The sequence below is a fragment of the Eschrichtius robustus genome, chromosome 1 (genome assembly GCF_028021215.1).
Source record: "Eschrichtius robustus isolate mEscRob2 chromosome 1, mEscRob2.pri, whole genome shotgun sequence".
Taxonomy (NCBI): Eukaryota; Metazoa; Chordata; class Mammalia; order Artiodactyla; family Eschrichtiidae; genus Eschrichtius; species Eschrichtius robustus.
The window spans coordinates 126,989,139-127,014,358 of NC_090824.1; the positions used below are offsets into that span (position 1 = coordinate 126,989,139).

The window sequence follows — 25,220 nt, forward strand, 5'->3', positions numbered from 1 at the left end:
CTAGTATCACTTAAACCTTATTTGTTTCTTGAACTAGGAGAAGACATTCCTACCCGCGCCCCGGCCACAGTACTGTCATTACTTATATAAGAATTATAGGAAAAAAAGTTTAACCTAAAACAGAAATTTCCAAACATGTGTCTCATCTTAGACTTAGTTCCAAAAAATTCAAAGAACGGATTTTATGGACAAATATTGTACTGTATATTTATAATATATATAAAAAATTAAAGCCTTGGAAATCTTTTGATAAAGGTACCTGATTAACTTCCCTTAATCCAGGATTTCCCCAGTCTAACTGAACAACAAACCCTATTTTCCCACTTAAAAACTAGAATAAACCCCCAGAACATGCTTTAGAAAATGCTATTTAAAGTAAACAGCCTTCTTTTGTAGACTATAAAATACCTGGAGGCAAAGAAATTCTTATGTAATATACTTGTTCATAATATAATTATCACCACTTTCATCATAATCCCAAAATTCATTTAATTTTCTATATGGCTAATGTCATGAGTTTTCAGAATTCATGCCACATTTTTTGGAATTTGTATCCATTGCTTAAATATACTCTATAAATATTCTCACTCTTTGCTTAGAAAACACACCTAAAAAAGGATCGATGTTCCTACTTGTTTTATTTAGGTATATATGGCTCCTATGTAGCAATTCCCTTACAGATAAGATTTCTGCACAAAACGAACGGCTTAAACTTTTCAGAAATCCCTACTGTCCCAGACTGACAGTAAAGGAAAGTAATAACCTGTTCTCCTGGAAAACTGTTAAACACTGATAGTCACTCTCAGCTGACGGTCTATTACAGGTGTTCTACAAAAAAACAGCTGACCATCTATCCATTTTTTTAAAGTAGGAAAACAAAGCACTTTTTTAAAAGCACTTTTGTATTTAACTTATTTTCTTCATTAAATAGTGTTTGAAAATAACTTTAATAGCTGCACAGTATTTTTTTTTAATAGTAATCTTTTATTTATTTATTTATTATATTTATTTTTGGCTGTGTTGGGTCTTCCTTTCTGTGCGAGGGCTTCCTCTAGTTGCGGCAAGTGGGGGCCACTCTTCATCGCGGTGCGCGGGCCTCTTCACTATCGCGGCCTCTCTTGTTGCGGAGCACAGGCTCCAGACGCGCAGGCTCAGTAGTTGTGGCTCACGGGCCTAGTTGGTCCGTGGCATGTGGGATCTTCCCAGACCAGGGCTCGAACCCGTGTCCCCTGCATTAGCAGGCAGATTCTAAACCACTGCGCCATCAGGGAAGCCCGCTGCACAGTATTTTAACAGACATAACATTATTGACCTACTTCCTTATTGTTGATCATTTATTACACCTACTTATTTTGCTAATAGTTTTTAAATGCTAAGATGATAACCTTGAACATAAACCTCTGGTTACAACTCATTTTTTTCAGGATAAATTTACTGAAGTAGAATTATTGGGTCAAAGCAACACATACACTTACAGCTTCTGTAAGTGTTTATTTGCTTTTATATGTGCATAAATTTTAAATTATAAGCTCTTGATAGACACAAGTCTCAAAAATTACCTTAGTAGAGCACTTTCCTTTCATCATAATGAAGAGATTTAAATATTCTCCTTTTTCTTAGACTCTAACTTCGTGTTATTTAAACTAAAGCGTATAGTTACTATTACATACAATAAAGTTTTATGTCTTGCTATGCAGAAAGAAGGGAAAGAGAATGGAAATAGTACTATGATGAAAGCATATATGTGTTTAATAGGTTCTTTTGAAAGCTATTACCTTAGCCATTGGAAATAAACAGCTATTATATGAATAAGCAGATATTTGGGGAAAAAGTGTATGAAAATTGTTTTTGTTACATCTTCCTGGTTTACAAATTTTTATCATTTGATCTGATTTGCAGTTGAATACAGTAAATAACTACTAAAAGGGAACAAGTTAAAGTTCTTCATCAATACATATAAGAGCAATCAATTTTAAAGTGGTGATAAAATATTCTTACTTTTATTGACAGAATAGTAAATTATATATTACTCCAGTTCCCTTGCCTTGTTGTTGTTATTGTTGTTTTCCATTTATTCATTCGGGTGTGGAGAGTGGTAAAGAAGGTAGGCAAAAATATCTGAAGGCACTCACTGGTGACAAAGCATATAATGTCAAGAGCACAGCTGGCAACATCCCAGGTGACTTCTAGATCTAAATGCTCTTTAATTCTCTCAGAAAGAGTCTATAATACTGAAAACGCACCTCTACTTTTTATTTTAAATCAACTGTTTTTAAAGTAAGTTTGAGGTTTAGAAGCTAGGGGGAAGACATTGTTGCAAATTACAAGGCAGAGAAAATACTGAAAATCTTTAACACAGAAATAAATAATGAATAGTATTTCCTAACAATTCCAAGAAACCAAGAGACTTCCACTGGAGTATAAAATTTACAATCCTCATGGAAAATACTAAACATATATTAAGACAAAATGCCTCATGTTGGTAAGAGCATCTGAGGAAAGCATTCGTAGTCATGTACAAAACTTGGACTTTTAGTGTAGTACATCAGAGCAAAAACCCTTAACAATTAGGAGGTAAATTTCTTTTCTTTTTCTTTTTTTTAGAAGGTAAATTTCTTTAAATTTGTTTTGGAAATGGGGGGGCCACACAAAACAAATATTTGATCCAACAGTTCTCAAAATAATCACGGTAGTATAAAACCCTGAAACAACTTTACTAAAGTTCAAGTAATAATACTACATCATTAATCAGTTATTGTTTTTTTAATTCTTCTTTGTTCAACATGATACAGATAACTTAAGGAGTTAGCTCATAAGATGTTTACAGACATCTTCTTAAAATTTCAGATACCTACTTGGCTAGTATTTCATTTCAAATTACATCTATTTTCTTTGAGATTAGAAAACAAGAAGGATGTGCTCTCTATTCCTAAAAGGTTCATGGGAGCGAAATTGAGAAATCATTACAAGAAAGCTCTTACTCATTCAGCAACTAAGGGAGACTGACCTGTTTTTCTCCCTTTCTATCTCTGCCCAATCAATTCAGATTCTTTTTTGTTTCTTCTATCACTCCATTAGGTCAAGTAGTAAAGCATTTGCTACCTAGGCTAACTCTAAGGACAAGAAAAGGCAAGAGTGGAAATCAGTGGTAACATTTTAAAGATATATGAAAAACAAATCTGAACATAAATTTTGCAAAATTATATACTATTACTGAAATGGTAAAAGGAGCAAAGTCTTTCAGATAGGGCCTAGTATAGTCATAAACTCAAGATTATACATGAAAACAGTTGATAACACGATGGACCAGTTCAACTCCCCCTCACTCCAGTTCACTAAAATAAATAAGCTAGAAGAAATTTTCTTTCTTTTTTAAAAAAAATGTAATTCCACAGTTAAAAACCTAACCTAGCTCATCTTTCCTTACATTATCAAAACTAAGCTAGAGACCTTCATTCCCATCTTTTTCTAAACTTCACCTCTCATTTTTCTTCCAACCAAGGTAATCTATCTACTGTCCTTCAAATACAGTTTTGCCCTTTCCCTTTGATGATACACTATTACCTTTTTCTAGTCGATATATGTTCATCTTATTTTTCAAAACAATTTAAATGTATGTGGATTTTCATTTAAACTTTATGAATTGTACAGAACAGTAGAAAGAAAAAGAAATTCTATAATCCCATTTACAATAATAAATCTGGTTTATATTTAACAAAGTTTCCTAGTCTTCTTTGAGAACAGAAAACATCCTTCTAATCCTCATGCAGTTACAATATAGAATATAAATATTTTTATTTTATTTAAAAAGCATTAGCCTAAACTGTTATAATCTTCATAATTATACTAAATGACTATATAATATTCCATCAAATAGAAATATACACTATAATTAGTACCCCATTTTTCCTCTCCCAGCTAGTACCCAAAGTATGGTAGGTAGGTGCTTAAAAAAAATTTAAGTGAATAAATAGTTCACTTTATAACCTTCCTCAAGTATATTACACTAAATGTAATGTCTTTTTTCTATAATTCATAATCAATTTTCTGAACCCCAATTACCTTAAATACTATAGTTTTTGAATGTAGGGTAAACACAGATAAACTAGATGATTTGAGTCTAACTAACCATCAGGGCCTTGGGCGAAATTAGAAATTTACTGAATAAGTAATTGATTCATTCATTCAATGACTTTTTCATAAATACTTTTTAAGATGTGACACTATTCTAAGAGCCAGTGACGATACTGATGAAAGCTAGATACTGATGAAAGCTAGCCTCTGCCTTCAAAGAGTTTCTTGTTCAGTTTTATTTTTCCACATCTCTTTCTATTCTTTTATTCCACCTCTAGCCATCTTTTCTCCTACCACCCTTCCAGATCCCAAGTGCCTGCCTTCACCCTGCGCAAAGTTTTTTTTTTTTAAATAAATTTATTCATATTTTATTTATTTATTTTTGGCTGCATTGGGTCTTCGCTGTTGCATGCGGGCTTTCTCTAGTTGCGGAGAGCCGGGAGCTACTCTTCGTTGCGGTGCGTGGCTTCTTATTGAGGTGGTTTCTCTTGTTGCAGAGCACAGGCTCTAGGCGCGCAGGCTTCAGCAGTTGTGGCATGTGGGCTCAGTAGTTGTGGTGCACGGACTTAGTTGTTCCGCAGCATGTGGGATCTTCCCAGACCAGGGCTCGAACCCGTGTCCCCTGCATTGGCAGGCGGATTCTTAACCACTGCGCCACCAGGGAAGCCCCCAAAGTTTTTCTACCAGTTTCTCCTGAAAGCCCCATGCATAGAAGTGACTCCTACTTTGTTGTTCCTTTCCCCATCTCCTTGAAAATTGGCACTCCTTCAGCATCAGTATTCTATGGAGGTTTCAAAAGGAAAGAAATCTTATTTGTATATCATATTTAACATTAGGTTTGCTTTCTTTTAAAAAAGGTTTAACCCACCCAAGCCAACTTGACTTTTATTTTCTTTTTGCATATTGTATCTACTACAATATGCTCCTTGCTTTTTTTTCACTTGAATTGTGAATTTTTTTTAAGGTTTATTTATTTATTTTTTTGGCTGCATCGGGTCTTAGTTGCAACACGCGGGATCTTCGCTGAGGCGTGCAGGATCTTTCGTTGTGGTGCGCAGGCTCTTCATTGCAGCGTGTGGGCTTCTCTCTAGTTGTGGCATGTGGGTTTTCTCTTCTCTAGTTGTGGCACGCAGGCTCCAGGGTGCGTGGACTCTGTAGTTGTGGCGCGTGGGTTCCAGAGTGTGTGGGTTCTGTAGTTTGCGGTGTGCGGGCTCTCTAGTTGAGGCACGTGAGCTCAGTAGTTGTGGCGCGTGGACTTAGTTGCCCCGCAGCGTGTGGGATCTTAGTTCGCTGACCAGGGATCGAACCCGCATCCCCTGCATTGGAAGGTGGATTCTTTACCACTGGACCACCAGGGAAATCCCCCAACTTGACTTTTTTTTTTTTTTTTTAAAGTATCTGAGGGGGTAACAAGCAAATTGGATCTTAGTTTCTATCTATCTATCTATCTACCTATCTATTTATTTATGTATTTTTGGCTGTGTTGGGTCTTCGTTTCTGTGCAAGGGCTTTCTCCAGTTGCGGCGAGCGGGGGCCACTCTTCATCGCGGTGTGCAGGCCTCTCACTGTCGCGGCCTCTCTTGCTGCGGAGCACAGGCTCCAGACGCGCAGGCTCAGTAGTTGTGGCTCACGGGCGTAGCTGCTCCACGGCATGTGGGATCTTCCCGGACCGGGGCACGAACCCGTGTCCCCTGCATTGGCAGGCGGATTCCTAACCACTGCGCCACCAGGGAAGCCCCCCAACTTGACTTTTTAAAAGTAAGTTTTTAGTAACCCAAATTGATGGACTATGTGGGGCAAATTTCTTAAGCGAGGGGGCACTTTTATGTCTTCTAGTCTACTCTGGAACCACTTCCCCTCTCAATATCTATTCCCGAGCAAAAGCCAACAACAAAAAAATCAAAACACAGCTGTGTAATTTGACGGTTCCCTTTTGAAAGATTAACAATTTATATTTTAAAAAATTAAGATAGGAATAATAGACCTTTAAAGGGGAAGAGATCTTTTCATTAGTGATAGTCTTATCCTTTATTTTATAGCCAAAGAAACTGAAGAACAGAAGATGGCTTACTTAAGGAGACCCAGCTAGTTAGTGGTAGAGCCTGAGCAAGAACTCAAGCCCCTTAAACTAGTATTCTTTATATTTGGAGATGCTGTTTCTAATAAATGATGTTCAGTTAATACTGACCCAGGGCACACTTAAAACATCTCCTTTCAGTAAGTTATTTTGTGTCACTTGTTACTCATAATCATTACTTGGTGAATATATGCCAAATTCTTATTAAGAGATCTGGTAAATTAACATTTCACTGTGTTTATATGGAAAACAGCTAATAAAAACAAATCGAAATGAAAAAAAAAAAAACTACTTACACATTACTGAAAGTCTCTCTCTGAAAATGATGCCAGATCTCAATTTGTGAATTCTACAAGCCTTGAAGTTTGAGAAATACTGTATTAAAAAGAATAAGAATTAAGCTTAAATTAATTCCAATCAAATATTTCCCCCGAAGATGCCTGTGGATACTTAAAAGTCCTGTTAACAATGATAATTTTCAAACAAAATGGTTGCATATATTGTTTTCATATGGTTAAAGAGTCAACAAGTAATTTTCATATACCAGCTCTTCCAGAAAACACGTTTCAGTCCAGAATAGATACATACTTAAAAAAAAAAAAGCAAATAAGGGGGACAAAGAGAGAAAACAAAAAAATAAGTAAGGGCACAAAAGACTAAATGTGTACAGGAACAAGGAGAAAGAAAAACATGCCTATTTCTTAGGCATTATGTATAGTACCTCATTCCTAGAAGAAAAATATAAGCACGAGCACAAGAGGAAGAAACCACAGCTTTAACCAATACTGAATATCTACTAATAACGGGGAAATAGCAACAACAGCAGACACCAGATTTACCTAACTTGGTTGGTCCTTGGTGTGTGTCTGGGAAGTAGGAGAGGAGTGGGGAAAGGGCCAAAATCATCTGAGTCAAGATATGATTAAAGTGTCTTAGAATGGAATGGAGGGTGAAAAGAATGAATGAGAAGTAACATAAGTACAATCTTGTTACATTTTAGATTGCTAAAAATGGTCAAAATAGATATATATGTTTTAAAAACTAGGATACCACTCCACCTCAGATTCACTGAGTATTTTCAGTCAGTAAATATGGAGTGGTACATATATTTTTCAAGTATTTCTTAAATCTTATTGCTGACAGGCAGCAAAGAAACAATGTAAATATTGACCTGCTGAAACATTTTTTAAATTCACCATCAGATTATCACAAAAATGTTCTAGCTGAAATACTCTATGTACGTAAAAACACTTGCAAATTTTGAAAACTACAGCTCCTATTTTATTGATAGAATATCAGGCTTGTTTTGATGCAATTATGAATTGTGAATGTAGTATATAACCAATACCAAATAAATTTTCTGCTACACTGAGTTTCTTAATATAGTACGAACATTTTGTTTTTGACCATGACTCTGTGCTCCACTAAACTTAATATTTGTTTGTTACTCAATAAACAAAGCAATGGGGCTTCCCTGGTGGCGCAGTGGTTAAGAATCTGCCTGCCAATGCAGGAGACACAGGTTCAAGCCCTGGTCCGGGAAGATCCCACATGCCGCAGAGCAACTAAGCCCGTGCACCACAACTGCTGAGCCTATGCTCTAGAGCCCGCGAGCCACAACTACTGAGCCCGCGAGCCACAACTACTGAAGCCCGCGTGCCTAGAGCCCGTGCTCCACAACAAGAGAAGCCACCGCAATGAGAAGCCCGAGCACTGCAATAAAGAGTAGCTCCTGCTCGCCGCAACTAGAGAAAGCCCACACGTAGCAACGAAGACCCAATGCAGCCAAAAATAAATAAATAAAATAAATAAATTTATCTAAAAAAATAAAGCATTTTGTTCAATGTTGAAAGTTTTAGATTTACAGCAGCATTCACAATATGAAATGTTTCCTCTTTGACAGTATGAACTTCCAAAACCTTTACTTTGATTCCATGAATTATATGAAAAAACTGACCCATTATTAGAATTAACTGATTTCCCAGTACACAGAAGATCAGACTGATACAAAACTGGCATCACTTAAGTGTTTACAAAGTTCTTCTGTTAATGGAGACAACACATCACAGCTACTGCTTCACTTTCCATACATGCATAAGAAAACTTGCAATAAAAAATGTGTAAAATCTATTTAGTAGAGCATCCTTTGATGTAAATGGAAAGTCATGCTCCTCAAAGTGATATGTCAATGTGCTTCCTGCAGCTACATATGTTAAATTATCTTTCAGCACAGACCCCTTTAAATTGCTATTATTTTTAATTGAACTTTTTATTTTGAAATAATTGTAGATTCACATTCAGTTGAAAAAAATAATAGAGATCTGGTATACTTTTTACCCAGTTTCTCCCAATTGTAACATCTTGCAAAATTATAGTACAATCACACTAGGGATATGACATTGATGCAATTCCCCTATCTTATTTTGTTTTCCCCAATTTTACTTGTATTCATTTGTGTATATGTGTTTGTGTGTGTGTGTGTGTACTTAGTTCTATACAATTTTATTACGTGTCACTTCAGGTACTTATCACCAAAGTCAGGATACAGAACAGTTCCATCACAAGGATCCTTAGCGTTGACCTTTTATTTTTTATTTAATTATTTATTTAAAATATTTATTTATTTGGCTGTGCCAGGTCTTAGTTGTGGCATACGGGATCTTTGTTGCCGCATGCAGGATCTTCACTGCGGCATGCGGGATCTTTTTCAGTTGTGGCACGCAGGATCTAGTTCCCTGACCAGGAATCAAACCGGGGCCCCCTGTATTGGGAGTGCAGAGTCTTAACCACTGGACCACCAGGGAAGTCCCAGTGTTGACCTTTTATAAGTACGCCCACTTCCCTCCTGTCTTCCCCCCACTGTCCCTAATCCCTGTGGAGTGGTATATTTTTACCAGAGAGCACATAGGGCCAATGAAAGGAAAAGACAACGTCTCTAAAAGCAACACCCCCTTACAACATAGGTGAAGAAACAAACCAGAGAAAAAAGCATATACGTGTGGAAAGACTTGTTGGTCACATTCACTCAGCCATCTGGAACATTACATTTGAATATGATTATACAAACATAAATGCACAGACATACGTATGCACGCAAAGATAGGGACAGAGAGTGATCATCTACTAAATCACAATAAAAATCAATCCCCTTGGTTCTGAGATAAATTTTCCTATCATGAAAAAATTCCAGACTGGAATCAAGTGGACAACATAAAATAATGCTACAGAACAACTACAGTGGGGATTCCTAGATGTATAAGAAAATAAAAATGAGTCTTTTACTGTGTTCAGAGGTAAACCTGCCCCTCCCCCAGAAATTAGGTTTGAACTAAGGTAGCAGGGACTTCCCCAGTGGTCCAGTGGTTAAGACTCTGAGCTTCCAATGCAGAGGGAGCAGTTTCGATCCCTGGTCGGGGAACTAAGATGCCACATGCTGTGCGGCGTGGCCGGGGGCGGGGGGGGGGGGAACCTGTAAAACTGATGTTTTAAAAAATAAAGAAAATAAACTAGCTGGTATTCCCTTGAGAATATGGATCTGGTGTAGAAAGAACAGGAACAGACTGGAAATAACTGAAGGTTAATATGCAGATACCTCTTGTCTCTCCAGACAGACTATAAACAATTCAAAGGCAGGAACCCTGTCTTTTATTTCTTTTGATTCCTCACATAAATTATAGGAGTTATAAATACATGGTAGGTGTATAAATATTTATTAAATGAATCAGGTCAGCACAGTAGGAAAAACATGTGAAAGTTAAGACACCACAGAATCATAGGATTGTAGAGCTAGGAGGCTCCTTGGAGATTTAGTTTCAATCTTTTTTATAAATGAAGAAATCGAGGCATAAACATTAAACAGCTTGCCTAAGACCAAATACATCAATTTATGACTCAACTCTCATGGTTTTTAATTTGGAGTTCTTCTATACTATACTTCAATTCAAGAATGAAAGAGAAGAAAGTAATTCCTTGGGGAGCCCTGTGTGTTAATTCATGAATGTGGGCTTTGATGGAAAAAAAAGTTAATAGGTAAGTGGGAGAAGTTAAACTGGCTGAAGAGAGTGGGGCAATTGGCAAGTAAGAAAAAGAATGAATGACTAAAAATCAGAGAAAAGAGTAAAATAGAAAATGAAAGAAGTTGAACAAAGAGATATGGCAAGAAAAGTAATAAAAAAAGATGAGTAAAAAAAATAGTGCAGAAATGGGATGGAGAAAAGTGAGAAATGGTTAGAGAGTTATGGGGAAATTGTATCTGGATAATTTTTTAAAAATTAATTAATTTATTTATTTTAGGCTGCATTAGGTCTTCATTGCTGCATGAGGGTTTTCTCTAGTTGTGGCGAGTGGGGGCTACTCTTCGTTGCGGTGTGTGGGCTTCTCTTTGCGGTGGCTTCTCTTGTTGTGGAGCATGGGCTCTAGGCACGCGGGCTTCAGCAGTTGTGGGCTTGCGGGCTCAGCAGTTGTGGCTCACAGGCTCTAGAGCGCAGGCTTAGTAGTTGTGGCACACGGGCTTAGTTGCTCCCCGGCATGTGGGATCTTCCCAAACCAGGGCTCGAACCTGTGTCCCCTGCACTGGCAGGCAGATTCTTAACCACTGCGCCACCAGGGAAGCCCTGGAGAATTTTTAATGCTATTTACATTCTTTTTAAATAAAGAAACTATTAGATTTATCATTCTTATAAACAATTCCCTATAAACAACTACCAGTCTCATACTGAAAATCTGTTCATATTCAATACTATACAAGAAATGCAAATATATGATGCTTACCAGTCTAGAGTGAGAGGGAAGTCTGGTTTTAAATTTTGTCTCTTGCACCATCGTTTTTTTTTTTTTTTACTTAATTTCACATATGAATACCACTCCCACATCGCAAAGTTCTTGCCTCCTCTTTGAATTATCATAAACATTTTTTTTAATGTGTTGATAGGAGTTAACTTTTTTTTTAGTATTTATTTTTATTTATTTATTTATTTGGCTGCATTGGGTCTTAGTTGTGGCATGTGGGACCTTTGTTGCAGCACGCGGGTTTCTCTCTAGTTGTGGCGCACGGGCTCCAGAGTGCACAGGCTCAGCAGTTGTGGTGTGTAGGCCCTCTAGTTGTGGCACTCGGGCTCCAGAGTGTGTGGGCTTAGTTGTCCCATGGCATGTGGGATCCTAGTTCCCTGACCAGGGATTGAACCCACGCCCCCTTCATTGGACGGTGGATTCTTAACCACTGGACCACCAGAGAAGTCCCCTGAATCATCATAAACATTTGTTAGCTGGTATCTAAAATGAATTGTTGCCACCAATGGGATGTTCCCAAAAGCTTCTCTTAAACATAAAATATCTGGTTTTTCTTCTCCATTTCATGGTTACTAGAAATAATACTCACTGGGGTGATTAAAAATATATTTTCAGAAGACAAGTAATCTAAAATTCAGCTATATTAACATATAATACAAATGAGATTCATTGATTAAAAATATCACCTTTCTTGAAAAGTAGACATCAAGATTTATAGTTCTCTCATTTGGTTAATGTTGAACATTTCACTTTCTTAACTATTTCATTTCACCACCTATTTAAATATAGTACTTTAAGCCTTTTAAAGGCTTAAAATCCACTTTTCCCCACAAACTGTAACAAGTAACATATTTATTTGTTAATAAGCACCTGAAAAGACCTTTGAGAATTAATTAATACTTGAAAACAACTTTGAGACATCTGTTATTCTCCCACTTAATAGTGACTGATACAATTTTTTAATCTGTAGGACTTACTAGATGATCAAAGACTACAAACAAATAGTTCATACACAAGAAAACCCAAATACTTGGAAGAATTGATAGCCTTGCAAATAATTATAGAAGTTAAACTTCAAGGTTTTACATCATGTCCAGTAAATTAACAAATATGAAAAAAAACATTAAACCCAATGCTGTAGTGCTGTAAAGAAATAAGTACACTTAAAAACTGTTAGTGGGGGACTTTCCTGGTGGTCCAGTGATTAAGACTTCTCGCTCCCAACGCAGGGGGCCCGGGTGGTCAGGGAACTAGATCCCGCATGCTGCAACTAAAAGATCCCGCATGCCGCAACTAAAAGATCCCGTGTGCCCCAACTAAAGATCTCATGTGCTGCAACTAAGACCTGGCACAGCCAAATAAATAAATAAACATTTAAAAAAATTGTTGGGACCTCCCTGGTGGTCCAGTGGGTAAGACTCTGTGCTTCCAGTGCAGCGGGCCCGAGTTCAATCCCTGGTCAGGAAACTAAATCCCACATGCATGCCACAACTGAGAGTTTGCATGCCGCAACTAAGAAGTCCGCATGCCACAATGAAGATCCCACATGCCGCAACTAAGACCTGCTGCAGCCAAAATAAATAAATAAATAAATAAATACTTAACAAAAAAATTGTTAATGGCACTGTGAATTAGAAGAATTTTCTGAAAAGTAATCCATCAGTACTTAAAACTAATTGTACTATTATTAACTAATTCTATTTTGGTGAAACATCTCAAGAAAATATATATATTTTTTAGTCAAACTGTTGGTCTAGATTATTTATAACCATACCTCCTTAAAGATTCATAGAAGTTTTAGAGTAAGAAAGGTAGAAAGGTAAATATGACTTGCCCAAAATAGCACAGTTCTTCACTAGCAGAGCAGGGCCTAAAACTCCTTATCCCAGGTCTCTTGCTACTACACACAATGTAGACTATTCCACAGAAGTCTGAAACAATGACCCAGATTTGACAAAGGTAAAGCAGATCAGGTTGGTGAGGCTAGATGACACATTGCTCCTTCTAAACATTCTGATGGCCAGGACCAGCCCCAGATACACTTCTATTCTTTAAACTCCCTTAACCTTCTTTCAGCAATCAAACCAAACTTCAGGACCTTCTCTTTCTTCTTATTCCCAGGAAAATTTTTAGTTCCACTAACTGCTGCTCACTTTCAAATTTATATCACCAACCATGACTCTCTATTGAGATCCAAAATGCCTGCATGATATCTCTACCTGCACATCTAATAGCCAAAACAGAACTATTTCTCTGGCATATCTCCACCTTTAGACCTAAACCTACTTCTCTGCCCACACACATACTTATACTCTATAAATTCAGCAGGAAAGGCATAAATTTGAACCTGGGACTTTGCCTGTACATATTATCAGTCAAGGTAGTTGACAGTCTCAGGTGAATATGGGCTCCAGAAAAGAAAAAAATAAACACTACAGGAATAAAAAAGAGGGGTGAAAGAAAAAAAAAGGCCAAGAACGGAACAACCTACCCCAGAGGAAACAGAATTTTTGGTCCAGACCAAACATATTTCTTAAATAAGCATGACAAACATCTTCAGGAAACTAAAGTAGAATATTAGGAAAATAAGGAATAATGAAGAACCAACAACAGACATTGGGTATTAAAAATAAAATAACGGAAATTCTAAGTCAGATAGGTTAAATAACAAAACGAATATAAATATAGTTGAATATTATATTTGATATGAGGGAAAAAATGAATATAGTTGAAAATAAAATCAACGAGTAGATGATCAGAATGAGATATTAAGAAGGCATAAAGCAATTGAAAATATATATTATAAAAGTTTAAAAATATGGAGGCTTAAAAGAATAAGAAGACAACCCACAGACAAAGGAAATATTTGCAAAAGATGTATCTGATATAGGACTGTTATCCAAAATATATAAAGAACACTTGAAACTTGACAATAAGAAAATTAACCACCCAATTAAAAAATGGGCAAAAGACCTGAACAGATACCTCACTAAAGAAGATATACAGATGGCAAGTAAGCATATGAAAAGATGCTCCACGTCATATATCATTAGGGAAATGCAAAGTAAAATAACAATGAGAAATCACCACACTCCTATTAGAATGGCCCAAATCCAAGACACTGACAACACCAAATAATGGCAAGAATCTGGGGTGGCAGGAACTCTCATTCATTGCTGGTGGGAATGCAAGATGAATCATATAGTCACTGTGGGAGACAGTTTGGCAGTTTCTTGCAAAACTAAGCATACTCTTACCATATGACCCATCAATCACACTTCCTAGTATTTACCCAAATGAGTTGGAAACACGTCCACACAAAAACCTGCACACGATGTTTACAACAGCTTTATTCATAACTGCCACACTTGAAAGGAACTATAATGTTCTTCAGTAGGTGAATGGATAAATTAACTGTGGTACATCCAGACAATGGAACATTATTCAGTTCTATGATGAAATGAGCTATCAAGCCATGAAAAGACATGGAAGAACTTTACATGCATATTACCAAGTGAAAAAAGCCAATCTAAAAGGCTTTATACTATATAATTTCAACTATATGACATTCTGGAAAAGACGAAACTATGAAAACAGTAAAAAGATCAGCAGTTGCCAGCAAGTTAGGAAGAAGGGATAAACAGTCTAAGCACAGAGGATTTTTAAGGCAGTGAAACTATTCTGTATGATACTACAATGGCAGATATATGTTATTATACATTTGTCAAAAACCACAGAATGTACAACACAAAGAAGGAACCCTAATATAAACTATGGACTTTGGTGATAATGATGTGTCAGTGTAGGTTCATGGATTCTAACAAATGTACCACTCTGGTGTGGGATGTTGACAGTGGAGGAAGCTGTGTTTGTGTGGTGGCAGCAGTATATGGAAACTCTCCGTAATTTCTGCTCAATTTTGCTGTGAATCTAAAACTGCTCTAAAAAATAAAGTGTATTTGAAAGGAAAAAAAATAAAAGAATTAGTTCTGAACACATATGGAGGCTAGGAAAAACAGAGCCAATATCAGAAGGTGAGAAAAAAACAGAGATGAGGAAATACTTGAGAAATAATGACCAATAATTTCCAAGAATTAAAGATATAAGATGTCAGTTTGGTATAACAGATAAGAAAAAAATACCTAGACACCTTATAAGGAACTCTTAGAACATTTCAAAGAGAAAATTCTAAAAATTCCCAGAAAGAAAAAGTAGTTCACCTACCAAAAAAAAAAATCTGACTCCAGACTTCCAATTAGTAAGATAATGGAGTAATATTTTTTAAATGTAAAAAATGAAGTTTAATATATGGTTAAACTATTATTTAAATACAAGGATGAAATAAAGATATTCTTAGGAATGTAAGTACTCAGACGGCTTGCCAAGAAAGCAGCTAAACAAACAAATAAAAACTCAAACTATTGGTCTAAAGGTTATAAATCTAGGGGACTCGATAAGATATGGCAAGAAAGGGTGCGTAAATAACTTAAAGGTTCACTATTGCTAATTAAACAATGGAAGTGGGGGGAGGGAATGAAGGAGGAAAAAGAAGAAAAAAAAAAAGTAAAGTATACCCATAATAATCCTGAGTATTAAAAGACTAGAGAATGCTGACATTGTAGGGGCAGAGAGGAGGGAGAGCCTACTAAGATACATGCCTTATTCAGGAGGAAGATATGTATAATCAATAAGCTTAAAAATTTATAAATATAAATAAGAATCTAAGTAAAGGGTAACCACTAGAAGAATAAAAATAGAATACATAATTTTCAAACTGGCACAAAAAAATTATTTATCCTCAGAAATTGGAAAAGAGAAAGAAAGGGAAAAAAATTAGTGTAAATAGAAAACACAGAATAAGATGGCAGGAATAAGTCCTAATATAATAGTAAGAGACATACTTAAAAAACTCTTAGAAAGCACTCTTGGAGGTAACATGCCAGTCTTCTTACTGATCCTTGAACAAACGAGGCATGTTCCAGCCTCAGGGCCTTTCTATCCTTGCTGCTCTCTCTGCCTGGAATAGCCTTCTCGGATGCCAGCTGAGCCAGCTGCATCTTCAGGTCCTTCCTTCTAAAAAGTCACCTTCTCCGTGAGGCTTTCCATGACCACCCTATTTTAAAATTTCAACAATTTCCCACACCCAATACTTCATATTTGCTCTTTCCTTATTTTAATTTTTCCACCTTATTACTTTTCACTATCTAACATGTTACATATTATACATATTCATTTCATTTATTATCTCTCTCTTTCCTCAAGATTAGTAAGTTCAAAAAGGGTAGGAATTTGTCCATTTTAGTCACTGCTATATAACCAGCACCTAGAACAGTGCCTGAAGAATAGTTATGTGGTCAATTTGTTGAATGAATGAATAGACAAATCAAGGTGTCCATAAGTAAAGGAATCATTTTAAAATGTGGCAGATACCATGATTTGAATATCACATAACAGTCAGAAGCAATGATAACAGATGTAAACATAGCAACATAGATAATTTTTTTAAATGTAGTGTTGAATTAAAATAGTATAAAACAGAAAGGAATCTAAAGCAAAATATCATTTATATAAATTAAAAATATATACCCAAAACAGCACTATAGTTTTGAAAAATATATCCAGGATGACATGCTAAGTAAACATATTAAAGTAGATATCTATGGGGGAAAGGGAATGGGAGTGAAGATGGAGGGTAAAAGAAGATAAAATAAAATTAAAGCAGGCCCCCACACAGGCCAATGACGAAAGTGAACCATGAAATCAGAAATATGATTAAATCAATTCTCTATACCTGAGGTGCCCTCACCCCACTTGCTCCCAAAGAGAGCTATTGAGCCACTGGTTTCAGCAAAACTCAAATCACTGTGACCTCGAGAAGACCCATTTCAGTAAAGTGTTAGTAAGAAGAAAGCCCAACTGGAATGAGCTGAGGAGAGAATGGGGGGTGAGGAAGTATACATAACCCTTTGCAGGAGTTTCGATGTAGAGGGGAGCAGGGAGATGGAGTGATAACCTGAGAAGACATGGAATCAACAGAGGACTTTTTTAAATAAACAAAATTAAAGGGGGGGTATGCCAAGGGCAATCATCCAGCAGAGACGGAAAATGAGGATGAAGAAAAGAAAGATAACTGTAAAAGCCTTGAGAAAGTATGAGAGGATGGGATCCAAAACACAGAGGACCAGATCACAGAGACAAGGATTTATCTCTTATTAAGCTTTCCATAATAATATGTTTAACAATGATTTTTCTGAATATGCAGGCTTTGGTGATGTGGGTTCTTAACTTTTTTGGGGTAATGAACCTCTTTGAGAATCTGATTAGTGCTATGGGTCTTCTCTCCCTTAAAATACACATACAGATATTCAGATAGAACTTTACATATAACTTTAGGGGGGTCACTGAGCCATGCTCCCCAAGCTAATCCACACACAAGTCTGTTTGGGGTTTTTTTGTTTGTTTTTACTTTTTAATTAACGTATAACATACATATATAAAAGTACAACTCTAGGAAAGTAAACACAATACCACCATTACAAATACCTCTCAGGTCAAGAAATACAACAGTACCAGTAACTGGAAGTCCCCAATCCCCCTTCAACCTTCCCCAAAAGAATCACTATCTTGAACTAGTTTTGTCTGTTTCTGAACTTTATATATATAAATGGAACGTGGAAGGATTCTTACAGTATGTGTATGGTCCAGTTTTTTTCACTCTACAATATGTTTTTGAGATTCAGTCATACTCGTATGTGTAGCAGTTTGTTCATTTTCATTTCTGTATAGTTTTTCATTTTGAGAATATCATAATTTTATGTATCCATTCCATTGTTAATAGACATTTGGCTTGTTTCCAATGTTAGGGTATTATAAATAATTACAAAGTCATGTGTAAATTATTGTGCATGTTTTTTGATGCACAAATGCATGCATTTGCCAAAAATACCTACAAATATAAGTGCTAGGATACAGGGTCAATGTATACCCAACTTTGGTACGTAATGCCAGTGTTCCAAAGTAGTTGTAATAAGACCTTATATTGGATGGGTGAGATGGCTTAGGAAATAAAAACTTGTTTTTTGCAAGCAGAAACATTTCTCTGACTGACCTCTCTAAAATATTAGTTTGTTGTTGTTTTGTTTCAATTAAGTCATTGCTGAATACAACTATACGAACACTATAAAAAGAGAAAAGTGCTCTGCAATCAGTTTGGCCAAGCTCAAATCCTAGCTCCATTTAGTGTTAGATTATCATACAAGCAAATAAACATGTGCTTAGGTTATGGCAGAAAAGTACACCAAAAAAGTTTAATTCAAATAATTTTATTTAAATAATTTAACAATGAGGGATCATCATTTTAAGAAATCAGAACTTTGTTGATTTTGCTTATTTTTATTTGATGTTTTGGAAATGATTTTGTTCTGAATTATAGAAGTAGCATCATATTCACTTCGAGACTTGATGATGTAAAGGTTTAGAGACAGGAAATTATGACTCTGATTCTCTCAGTCATTCATCTAATAAATATTTACCAAATGTTTATTGAAAAGGACATGCATCAGAGTTTTATTTTTGACCGTCCAGCATCTGAACTCCTTTACTATATTTTAAAAATCTGCCACTGTGTGTGTCTTGGAAGGAAGGTAAGCCCTAGATAGAGTCAACCATGGAAGACAAAAAGACCAGATACTTGCTTTGTTATTTAGGAACGAGGCACATAGATTGGTCAATTAGATGCTTTCATGCAGAATTTGACTCTAGGGCTAAAGTTGCAGAGACAGTTTAAAATTCATTCTTAGGGCAGTACCCAGAGGCAGCGTTCCAGCAATGGCATCCAGCATCCTGTGGAGGAGTCAAAGGTATCTTCAACAAAAAGGACATTTCTGTGGCATTACTTTGGCTATGGTCTAGGCCTGAGGTTGATTAGTTTGTTTCCTATTTGTTCTCAGAGTCTGGTTCTCCAGTCTTTCAGTCATTTCTGTAAGCTAACTACTATCCTTCCAATAAATTCTTTTTAACCAAAGTTGATTTCTGTAGTTTGCAAACAAGAATCCCAAAATGGCAACCTTACCATATGCCAGGCTCTGTACCAGGCACTGGGAACACAAAGACAAATAATTTATGTATGGCCTTGCCTTACAGGAGTTTAATAGAGAAGGCAGACAAATAAACAAACAATTACTGTAAGTGAGAAGACTATAACAGAAGTAATCCCAGAAAGCACAAGAAGGACACACAGTTTAGCCTTCAGGAGTCAGAAAAGAAAGAGTTATCATCTAAATCTTGAAATATGAGTAGGGTAATAGAGGAGAGATGGAAGTGCATTCCAAACAAAAGGAGCAACAAATAAGAGGCATACGGCCTTTTCTTTGCTCATCACTTCCTTCCTACACAGTATCAAAAGCATAGTTGAAGGATAAAAGTGACAAAAGGCAGACTGATAGATTTGTGGAAGGGGATGAGAAACAGTTACAATTTGTGACCTGGGTGACAACGGTGGTATTTTTGAGCTTGCTACAGGAAAACAACCTCATACTTGAAACACACACACACTCACCATCACCACTCCCACCACCGCAAAGCTGGCCACAACTATCTTTTCTCTCCTTCTCACCTATCTCAGTCACTTCTCAGAACAGTCAACTATGGACCTCTGGATTTGGGGTTTTTTGTTTTTTGGGTGGTTGGTTATCTGTGACAGCTGTGGAATAGGAGTCATGAATGAGTGGATAAAGCAATTGAAAAGAGAAGTAAAGGCATTAATCAACTGATCAGAGTAGTGAAGCAAAAAGCATTCTGCCAACTGCTCACACTACTTTTGCTTAAAGGTAGGTACGACTCTACAGGGGAAAAAAACTGAGGTACAATATTTTACAAAATAATTGTGTGTGTAATTTCAGTACTGACATAGATCGTTTTTAGAGATATATCTTTTAAAATTATACTAGACTTATGCTATATATTGTTTTCACTGTTTACCTTTATAAAAACTGTGATATTCATAAGTTGTATAAGCCCTTGCATTTTCAGTCATCCACTGTATGGAGTTCTATGCTTGAACAGCAAAAAAATAACCATAAAAGTAAACTAACCAACCAACCACTATTAGAAAAATTTGATAAAGGAGCCTGTAAGCAAATGATCAGTGAAGACTCATTTTCAAAAGTGACATCACAGTTACAAACAAAATGATGAATATTCTAAAATCTATAATCCTCCTTTGAAAAAAGAAGTATGCACTATCATGTGAAGGACAGATACGAAAAAATAAGTTTTCATTTTAGCTTCAGTAAATTGAATGATGTAAAATTCACTTCAGTCATACCAAACTCCACACCACCTTTGTAAATTCAGTTCTTTCTGCCAGAATGCCTGTTCAAATGGCCAGCTCCTGTGTAATCTTTGAGACTTGCTCTTTGAAGCCCTTCCTGATCCCCTTCCCTAGAAGAGATTGCCATTCTCTTTCCTTATACGTTAAGACAATCCTGTACATATCTCTATTACGATTATGACATTAATACTGTAATCATTTCTTTGAACATCTACTCTTCTCAGCTAGATTAGGAATTCTTTCAGAGTAGGCAATGTTACATCTCTAGCTCTGTAAATATCTGTTTTAGCACAGTCCCTAAGAAAGGACAGGCAGTCAGTAAACGCTTGTTAAATAGAAAATGACATGATGTATTAATAATAATATTAATATAAGATTGTGTTCATGAAATAGCATGATTCAAACTTCAAATTCTGTATGCTGAAGCTAAAAAATCAGCTCTTATTTGAAAAAGGGAGATATTTTTATAGCTTTCAGAATAACCACCTATGGATTGGGGATGAAATAATTTAAGTTCTTTACTACTACATAAAGCTAATGAGTGGTCTCTTTTTTATTTCAAAAAAACCTTAATTTTATTTCATGTTATTTAGTATTCCTTTGCAATCACCACCTTTTACGGTATCTATGTAGCCTACATACCTCTCCTCTGAGAGTTGTATGCCCTGTATGCACTCCCTTATCATAGAAATGGGGCCTGAAATGTTCTCTAAAACCTTGGTTTCATCTGCCATAGCTGATTGGACCAGACATAGACATTTGCCTCAAACTAGATTTTTTCCCAGGGTTTAGAATGGGATCACAGAACCATGAGTAGAATATAAGAATTTAAGAGTTAGAGGACTTGTTCGGCCATGCGCAGTGGTAAAAGACAACATGCAGAGAGAGAAAACTGAAGTAGACAAGTAGGGAGAAGCAGAAGAGATAATGCTGCCCCAGGGTGGGGAGAAAACAGCTGCCTGAGTTACTCATGAGTTTCCAGTTCCTGGTTCCCCTCCCCCTTCTGAAGCCTGGTTGTACTTCTACCTTCAAAGTACAGTACTCTGAAATTCCCAGTATCCTTGCCATCAACACTAATTCCCTTTTTTGAGTAAATTAGTTTGAATTTCATTTCTAATACTCACAAACAAAAGAAATTTGATTTTAAAAACCTCAAAAAAGAAAAGGTCAAGTAGGAATATAAAAATGTCAGTTAACCAGAGGAGGAAAAAAAACCCCTTGTTAAAAAATGGCTGTTACATTGGTATCTTCAGGCATTTCTCTGTGTAAGAAAATGAAAAATATTCACCAACCATAACAGGTTCAATCAACAACCTATAAATCCAACTTCAGCATAGTTGTAAGTCAGTATGAATAAAATTATATTTCAAAGTTCAGGGGGAAAAAAGAGAGATTAAAGAATAGGGAGTATCTCAGAGCTTATTAGAATTTTTTTTTAAATTAATTAATTAATTTATTTTTGGCTGTGTTGGGTCTTCGTTTCTGTGCGAGGGCTTTCTCTAGTTGTGGCAAGCGGGGGCCACTCTTCATTGCGGTGTACGGGCCTCTCACTATCGCGGCCTCTCTTGTTGCGGAGCACAGGCTCCAGACGCGCAGGCTCAGTAGTTGTGGCGCACGGGCTTAGTTGCTCCGCGGCATGTGGGATCTTCCCAGATCAGGGCTCGAACCCGTGTCCCCTGCATTGGCAGGCAGATTCTCAACCACTGCGCCACCAGGGAAGCCCAGAACAAATTATTTTATAAAGAGAAATAATACCACTTACTACAATTTTGAGCGCCACCAGGGAAGCCCAGAACAAATTATTTTATAAAGAGAAATAATACCACTTACTACAATTTTGACCAAAAACGGGGTGGGAATATGTCTTTTCTGGTGATAACAGTCCTATCTTACAAGACTAAGTATCATTATACCGTTTTCCCCATCCATCTATACGCTTTTCTCATAAAAACATGCCACTTCAGTCTTCAACTAAAATGCTCAGTGGCAGAAGACAGTGACCTTTAAAAAAAAGGAAGCATTTCCCAACAGCACAGTCATTCTATGGCATTAGTTTCTAAAAAAAGACTGATATATTAGGTTTTCCATTTTTCTTTGAAATTAGTTTATTAGTAAGAAGTTTCCTTTGGCAACTCAGACTTTGAAAAAAAAAACTAGTTTCTTTAGTATTTTCAAAGGGATAGTGAAGAAGAATGAATACTGATAACTTAAGAAAAACTGACTAGTTTCACATAATCAAGATTTAGCAAGACTGGGAAAATCTACAAATGTAACAGCAAGTTCAGAGATAAAAACAAACAAACCAAAACATACAGTACTTCTATCAAATTTGCCAAGATTATATAGACAGTTCTGGTGTTCAGAAAAAAAATGAGACATTAAAGTAAAAGGAAAGGCTTATGAAAAATTGAACAGTGATTGCCATAAAAAAGATTTTAAGTAAACAAGTCCCAATTGTTTACAATAATGGAAGAAAGCAGAGGCATCGATCATTTTTAATGACTTATATTGCCTCCAGACTGTGTTTACTGAAATTACATTTGATTATGAGTGTCCAATATTCTGAGAATTTATTTTGAGCCAAGGAGTGAAGGGATAATGTACAGGTTTGACTCTGAAGTGGGAATTTTTCCAGTTTCCCCATTCTACCCCCTTGTTCAGTCTTTCTCTGCAACATACTTCAGTTTATCTCCCAAATTAATAAAAAGCACAATATCAGCAGAGCTATCACCCTCACACCTTAATCCATAATAGGAAAGGCTGGTTAATGCTACAGGATAGGCTATATCAAGACTAAGCATAAATAAAGGGCATTCCTAGAGTTTAAACAGTGTTATTAATAAGAAAAGTGTGCAGGAATTTAAAAAACTAATTAAGTAGAACAATTAAGAAATGCTAATCATCACTAATGCCAATTTCAAATTTGTGACAGAACACCAAATGCTGGAGCTGCAAGAAAGACTAATGGTTAGCTCGCCAAGACATTCTCAAAAGCTAGGAATTTGTCTTTCATTTTAAAACCCAGGATTAGTTGGTTTGTTTATTCATCCCTTAATTCTAGGACAGTGGGGGGACTCGAATACATAAATTAAAACATTCTAAGGGCAGCAATGGCTATAACACATTATTTACTGAACACTAAGTGCCAGGCACTGTTCTAAATGCTTTACCTGCATTAACAAATTTAAGCTTCACAACAATCTTATGAAGACATCTTTATCTTCATTTTACAAGGGAAGAAACTGAGGTACAGAGAGAGAGCACAGATAGTCAAATAGCAAAGTCAGGTTTGCTAATCCCAGACAGTTTGGGTCCAGAGCAACTACTTTATACTGCCTCTCCAATACTAAAATAATTCATTCAACAAATTCTTAACTGAGTGTCTTCTCTTGTGCCAGACACTGTTCTAGTTGCTTGAGACATAACATAGTTACTAACAGATTATTTCAGAAGGAACTTGACAATCCAGACAAGAGTATGGGTCTGACAACCCACAAAATGGGAGAAAAAATTTGCAAACGAAGCAACCGACAAGGGATTAATCTCCAAAATATACAAACAGCTCATGCAGCTCTATGTCAAAAAAACAAACAACCCAATCAAAAAATGGGCAGAAGATCTAAATAGACATTTCTCCAAAGACGACATACAGATGGCCAAAAAGCACATGAAAAGACGCTCAACATCGCTCATTATCAGAGAAATGCAAATCAAAACTACAATGAGGTATCACCTCTCACCGGTCAGAACAGCCATCATCAAAAAGTCTACAAACAATAAATGCTGGAGAGGGTGTACAGGAAAGGGATCCCTCCTACACTGTTGGTGGGAATGTAAATTGGTACAACCATTATGGAGAACAATATGGAGATTCCTTAAAAAACCAAAAATAGAACTACCATATGATCCAGCAATCCCACTCCTGGGCATATATCTGGAGAAAACTCTAATTCAGAAAGATACATGCACCCCAATGTTCATAGCAGCACTATTTACAATAGCCAAGATATGAAAGCAACCTAAGTGTCCATTGACAGATGAACAGGATAAAGAATATGTACTACTTATATACAATGGAATATTACTCAGCCATATAAAAAGAATTGAAATAATGCCATTTGCAGCAACATGGATGGACCTAGAGATTATCATACTAAGTGAAGACAGGCAGAGAAAGACAAATATCATATGATATCACTTATATGTGGAATCTAAAACAAATGATACAAATGAACTTATTTACAAAAGAGAAACAGAGTCAGATATAGAAAATAGACTTATGGTTACCAGGGGGGAAAGGGGAAAAGGGATAAACTGGGAGATTGGGATTGACATATACACACTACTATATATAAAATACATAACTTGGACTTCTGGTGGCTCAGTGGTTAAGAATCCACCTGCCAATGCAGGGGACACGGGTTCGATCTCTGGTCCAGGAAGATCCCACATGCTGCGGAGCAGCTAAGCCCATGAACCATGACTACTGAGCCTGCGCTCTAGGGCCCGCATGCCGCAACTACTGAAGCCCGTCTGCCTAGAGCCCTAGCTCCGCAACAAGAGAAGCCACTGCAATGAGAAGCCCATGCACCGCAATGAAGAGTAGCCCTCGCTCGCCACAACTAGAGAAAGCCCACGCGCAGCAATGAAGACCCAATGTAGCCAAAAATAAAATTTAAAAAAAAATTTTAATAAAAATAAAATAGATAACTAATAAGGACTACTGTATAGCACAGGGAACTCTACACTCAATATTCTGTGATGACCTATGTGGGAAAAGAATCTAAAGAAAAGTGGATATACGTATATGTATAACTGATTCACTTTGCTGTACAGCAGAAACTAATACAACATTGTAAATCAACAATACTCCAATAAACATTTTAAAAAAAAAGTATGGGTCTGAAAAGGCTTTCTGGAGGAGATAAAGCTTATGCTGAGTCTTAAAAG

General features: G+C 36.5%; 1 protein-coding gene across 4 annotated transcripts in view; it reads right to left on the bottom strand.

Annotated features, from left to right (window-relative positions):
* Positions 1-25,220, bottom strand: part of DENND4A (DENN domain containing 4A) — a 132,838-nt gene that overhangs the window by 96,727 nt on the left and 10,891 nt on the right. For 3 of the 4 annotated variants that reach the window (XM_068553905.1, XM_068553914.1, XM_068553924.1), the window contains exon 2: positions 6,448-6,526. The exons of the other annotated variant lie outside the window; for it this stretch is intronic. The gene's annotated coding sequence lies outside the window, so the exon portion shown is untranslated. The remainder of the gene's footprint in view (positions 1-6,447; positions 6,527-25,220) is intronic. 4 annotated transcript variants of the gene reach the window in all.